General features: G+C 47.3%; 1 protein-coding gene across 10 annotated transcripts in view; it reads right to left on the reverse strand.

Moving 5' to 3' along the window:
- Window positions 1-5277, reverse strand: part of mospd1 (motile sperm domain containing 1) — a 72338-nt gene extending 67061 nt beyond the window's left edge. For 8 of the 10 annotated variants that reach the window (XM_043714358.2, XM_087991829.1, XM_043714355.2 and 5 more), the window contains exon 1: window positions 5091-5226. The gene's annotated coding sequence lies outside the window, so the exon portion shown is untranslated. The other 2 variants (XM_043714351.2, XM_087991825.1) reach the window with 2 other exon arrangements.
- Window positions 5278-6000: the final 723 nt, after the last annotated feature.

Raw genomic sequence — 6000 nt, forward strand, 5'->3', positions numbered from 1 at the left:
AAAGCAACAGAATCAGAAATCGCACAGCACTATGTCTTTTCAATCTTTCCCCCTTTCATTATCTTCTCTCGTTTTATTTCAAGTTTTGTGTTGCTTTTACAATTGTGTCGAGGTCATTCAGAAGATTTTGAACAATGAAAAATGCTGCCTGACTGCTACATCTGTATATGTTCTCAAAGTGAAGTGATTACATATCCCTCACTCCACTCCTTAAAACCATTGTTGAAAGTTGAACCAGGCTAGCTGTAACTCAGGCCCTGAGCTGAGCTTCCAACTCTATAATTTTTCTGACAGTAACTCCAATTCTACCTATATTCATCTGCTGCTGAAACTCTCACCCATGCTTTCATTACCACAGTCTGAATATTCCAATAGTCTTCTACTGGGTGGCACCCATCTCCCCTTTTGAAAAAGCTTTCACAAGATTAGCGGTCTGCTGGCAAAGCTCTCACTTTTGCCCACCCCTTGAACTGAGTGGTTTGTGAGGCATTTCAGAGGACTATGGAATTAGATGAAGGTCAGACCAGATAAAAACAGATTTTTTTTTGTTCACTCATGAGATGAAGACGTCAATAGCTAGGCCAGCATTTATTGCCCTTCCCCAGAGGACATGAGTGAACCGAATGGGTTTTTCCAACAATCGACAATGAATTCATGGTCATCATTAATTCCAGATTCAGATTGTTACTGAATTCGAATTCCACCATCTGCAATGGCAGGATTCAAACCCAGGTTCCCAGGACATTACCTGTGTCTCTGGATTAACTGTCCAGTGATGATACCACTAGGCCATCACTGCCGCTCCCCGCACCAATTCCCCCCAATTCAGTACACCAGATGGATATTTACAACAATTAATGAGAATTTCATGGTCACGTTTTTAATTTCAAACTTATGAACTGAACTCAAATCCCATTAGATGCCCTAGTTGAACTTTAGCCGCTGTCCCCAAAGCATTAACTTGCTTTTCTGGATTATTAACCTACTGATAATAGCATTCACTGCCAAGTCCCCTCCATCACTGAGCTCAACCAAAATCTCCAAATTCTAAGTCTCATTTATGCTGCGTTCACTGACTATATTGGCTCCCAGTCTGACAACACCTCAATATTAAATGTGTTATCCTTAATTTCAAATCCCTGCATGATCTCACTCAGCCTTAGCTCCGAAATCTCAAGACCAACAATACTTTGAAATTTTCCTGCTGTTCTAACTCTGGTCTCTCAACAATCCTTGACTTTAATATGCCACCACTGACAAACAAGAGTAGTGGTGATACTATCAAACAAGAAATGTAGAGCCCTAGGTCAACAATCTAACAACATGGGTTCACAACTCATCCCAGTAGCCAGAGGATTTAAATTCAATGACTGAAATAGAAGATTAATATCAGTGATCATGACCACCACCTTGTCAATATTAATTAAAAAGACACAGATGAATTCACCAAGGAAAGAAATGCGGTGTGCTTACTCAGTGTGGATCATATACGTGATTGTACACTCATAGCCCCTGAAATGCTCTGTCAAAATAGAGTTATACTCAAGGCAGTGGTTTCGATGGCTTGAATCTTGGCAATGACCACCACATCCATTAAATGAAGGAAAACACTGGAAGCCATGTATTCCTCTACCTGAGCCTTATAGAGTCATAGAGATGGAGAGCAAGGAAACAGATTCTTCGGTCCAACTTGTCCATGCCAACCAGATATCCTAACCTAATCTAGTCCCATTTGTCAGCACTTGGCCTATATCCCTCTAAACCATTCCATTCATATACCTATCCAAATGCCTTTTAAATGTTGCAATTGTACCAGCCTCCACCGCTTCCTCTAGCAGCTCATTCCACACACGCACCACCCTCTGTGTGAAAAAGTTGCCCCTTAGCTCGCTTTTAAAATGTTTCCCCTATCACACTAAACTTATGTCCTTGAGTTCTGGACTCACCCAACCCAGGGAAGAAACCTTGTCTCCTAAGCTTCTCCATATTCCTCTTCAACCACAAAAACTTTGACCAAACCTTCGGTCACCTCAGAGTCATAGAGACGTATAGCACGAAAACAGACTTTTTGGCCCAACTTGTCCACGCCAACCAGACATTCTAACCTAATCTAGTCTCAGTTGCCAGCAATTGGCCCATATCCCTCCAAACCCTTCCTATTCATATACCCATCCTGATGCCTTTTAAATGTTGTAAATGTACCAGCCTCCAGCTCTTCCTCTGGAAGTTCATTCCATACATGCACCATGTTCTCCGTAAAAAAGTTGGCTCTTAGGTCCCTTTTCTATCTTTCCCCTCTCACCATAAACCTATGCCCTCTAGTTCTGGACTCCCCCAACTCAGGAAGAAGACCTTGTCTATTTACCCTATCCATGTCCTCCATGATTTTACAAACAACAATAAGGTCATCCCTCAGCCTCTGATGCTCCGGGGAAAACCACCCCAGCCTGTTAAGCCTCTCCCTTTAGCTCAAATCCTCCAACCTTTGTAAATCTTTTCTGAACCCTTTCAAGTTTCACAACATCGTTCCTATAGGAGGGAGACCAAAATTGCACACAATATTCCAAAAGTGGCCTAACCAATGTCCTGTCAAGCTGCAACATGACCTCCCAATTCCTAAACTCAATGCTCAGCCCAATAAAATAAAACATACCAAACGCCTACCAACCTGCGACTCTACTTTCAAGGAACTGTGAACCTACACTCCAAGCTCTCTTTGTTCAGCAACACTCCCAGGACCTTACTATTAAGTGTATAGGTCCTGCTCTGATTTGCCTTTCCAAAATGCAGCACCTCACATTTATCTAAAATTAAACTCCATCTGTCACCTGCCCAATACCTCCTTAAGGTTATATTAAATTTTAACAGATCACACTCCCGTAGATTGGGCAGCTTACACACGCTGGTGAAGTGCAAGATGTTGTTAATTTATCTAGAAATATCCTAAAGATCTCTATTATGGCATCATTGATAATTCCATAGCTTTACACTCCAATGCTCCATCTCTGAATGAATTACAGTAGTTGTGGCCCTACCATTCGACCAGAAGTCCTCAGCTCAAGTCCCATCTGTTCAAATGTGTATCATAAAATGTTTGAGCAGGTTGATTAAAAATATTTAAGAACATTATTATCGCAAAATGCATGCCTTCATCCCATTCATGAATTTTACATGAATGATCCAGATTTACTCCTGATGTAATAGTAGTGTCACAAATTAGAGACACAAGTCACAAAACAAAGAAGTTCAATTCTCTCAAATCTTTATCTTTAATTCAGACTCTGATGTGGGAACCAGCAAAGCAGCTCCTCACTGCTGTTTTAACTTTGTAATCTCACCCTTATATCTCACTGACCAAGTATGGTACCCTATGCCTCAGGTGGGTTTGAGCAGGAACCAGAACACGTGCTTGAGGTCTGTCCAAATGAAATTATACCCTGTGATTAAAGTGAGTCCAAGCAGAAATCCACCTGAGCTCGAAGAGGGATCACGTGGAATGGGATCTGTGCTTGAGGTGGGTCAGAGCAGAACTGGACTCTGTGCTTGAGATAGCACCTCAGCACACCCCTGCACAGTTGGAGCAGGGCTTTCTATTGCTTACAGATTGACACGAAATGCACATTGAGAGTTACAGTCTTTGCACACTACAGAGGCATATCATATATAAATGAGACAATATGGTAAACAGTTAAAAGGAGAAGAACGTACAAGCTGTTTGGGAGAATTGGTGCAGGCAGAATGGCAGGGGCTTGGGGGTGAACTGTCCGTCAGATAACAATAGGCTAGTTTATGAACAATTAAAATTTTGTCACGAATAATGCACAAGGAAAGTGGTTAGTAATTCTCACCTTATGTTACTTTGAGTATCAATATGCAGGTCAATATATATACACACACTAAAAAGGAGCACCACACTGCATGTGTGAGGGAGAGAGTGAGAACGTGCGTGTGTGTTGGGGGAGTGGGGAAGAAGAGTTATGTGCTGGGGGAAGTGGCACCCAGTTGGATAGGGGTTCAGTGCTGAGGAAGCGCCGCACTGTCTGAGGGAGCGCCGCACTGTCTGAGGGAGTGCCGCACTGTCGGAGGGGCAGTGCTGAGGGAGCGCCGCACTGTCGGAGGGGCAGTGCTGAGGGAGCGCCGCACTGTCGGAGGGGCAGTGCTGAGGGAGCGCCGCACTGTCGGAGGGGCAGTGCTGAGGGAGCGCCGCACTGTCGGAGGGGCAGTGCTGAGGGAGCGCCGCACTGTCGGAGGGGCAGTGCTGAGGGAGCGCCGCACTGTCGGAGGGGCAGTGCTGAGGGAGCGCCGCACTGTCGGAGGGGCAGTGCTGAGGGAGCGCCGCACTGTCGGAGGGGCAGTGCTGAGGGAGCGCCGCACTGTCGGAGGGGCAGTGCTGAGGGAGCGCCGCACTGTCGGAGGGGCAGTGCTGAGGGAGCGCCGCACTGTCGGAGGGGCAGTGCTGAGGGAGCGCCGCACTGTCGGAGGGGCAGTGCTGAGGGAGTGCCGCACTGTCGGAGGGTCAGTGCTGAGGGAGCGCCGCACTGTCGGAGGGTCAGTGCTGAGGGAGCGCCGCACTGTCGGAGGGGCAGTGCTGAGGGAGCGCCGCACTGTCGGAGGGTCAGTAATGAGGGAGCGCCGCACTGTCGGAGGGGCAGTACTGAGGGAGCGCCGCACTGTCGGAGGGTCAGTAATGAGGGAGCGGGCACTGTCGGAGGGTCAGTGCTGAGGGAGCGCCGCACTGTCGGAGGGGCAGTGCTGAGGGAGCGCCGCACTGTCGGAGGGGCAGTGCTGAGGGAGTGCCGCACTGTCGGAGGGTCAGTACTGAGGGAGTGCCGCACTGTCGGAGGGGCAGTGCTGAGGGAGCGCCGCACTGTCGGAGGGTCAGTGCTGAGGGAGCGCCGCACTGTCGGAGGGTCAGTGCTGAGGGAGCGCCGCACTGTCGGAGGGGCAGTGCTGAGGGAGCGCCGCACTGTCGGAGGGTCAGTAATGAGGGAGCGCCGCACTGTCGGAGGGTCAGTGCTGAGGGAGCGCCGCACTGTCGGAGGGTCAGTGCTGAGGGAGCGCCGCACTGTCGGAGGGTCAGTGGTAGTTACCCTAAGGCCTGGATTTCTCTCTCTGTTGCCTGTCTGTCCCCGAAGCTCGGGCCTCCTCTTGTATCTCCCCGTTCTAGTTGCCGGTGTTTTGGCTACGGCCTGTATCCTGTGCCGGCCCCAGGGCCCCAAGCCGCTCCCTTACCCTCAATCCGCCGCCTGACGCCCTCCGCTTCACTATCGCAGCGGCCGCCGGGATACTGGAGGAGCAGGGTTAGTCCTCCGGCCTGACGTCACCGAGAGTGAGGGAAGTGATTAATTTGGTAAATGTATCGCCAATGGTCAGGAGAGAATAAACATTAAACCTACACTGACATCAACCATCAGGAAAGTCTTGGAACTCTGTGAAGGAACACTTAACAATTCACTTAGACGAGACGAGCATAATAGGAGTACAACAAGTCAATGTCGTTTTATGAGAGAAATCTGTTTAAATTTCTTTTTAAAGATCTAACTGGTCGGGTGCACATCAGAGCAGTGAGATGCATTCAGAACCATAACAGTGAGAGTGCAGGACTAACATGCTCCCGTAAACACAAAGGGTGAGACCAAAAAGTGTAGAAACCCTGAATTGTCAAAGAATGTACAGGATTCAATGAAGGACAAAAAAGGGTGCTGATGGCTCAAAACTGCAGTTCCTCTAGAGGAGTTTAGAAAATGTAGGATCTTGCTTAAAAATGAAATTAGGAGAGCAAAGAGGAAATTTGAAAAAAAAAAATTGGCAGGTAATATTAATGAAAATTAAGGAAAACGCTATTGGCCAAGTGTGGGAAAATAGGATTAGAATAGATGGACGTTTGATGATTAGTGTGGACACAATGGGCTGTAGAACCTATTGCTTTTTGCTGCAAAAACTCTTATGATGCTTTGATAGCTATGGAGGAACCAGTAGATGCTTCAACTTTTCAAAAAT

The sequence above is a fragment of the Chiloscyllium plagiosum genome, unplaced genomic scaffold (assembly GCF_037043375.1).
Source record: "Chiloscyllium plagiosum isolate Xiang-an unplaced genomic scaffold, Cpla_swu_hap1 HiC_scaffold_11, whole genome shotgun sequence".
NCBI lineage: Eukaryota > Metazoa > Chordata > Chondrichthyes > Orectolobiformes > Hemiscylliidae > Chiloscyllium > Chiloscyllium plagiosum.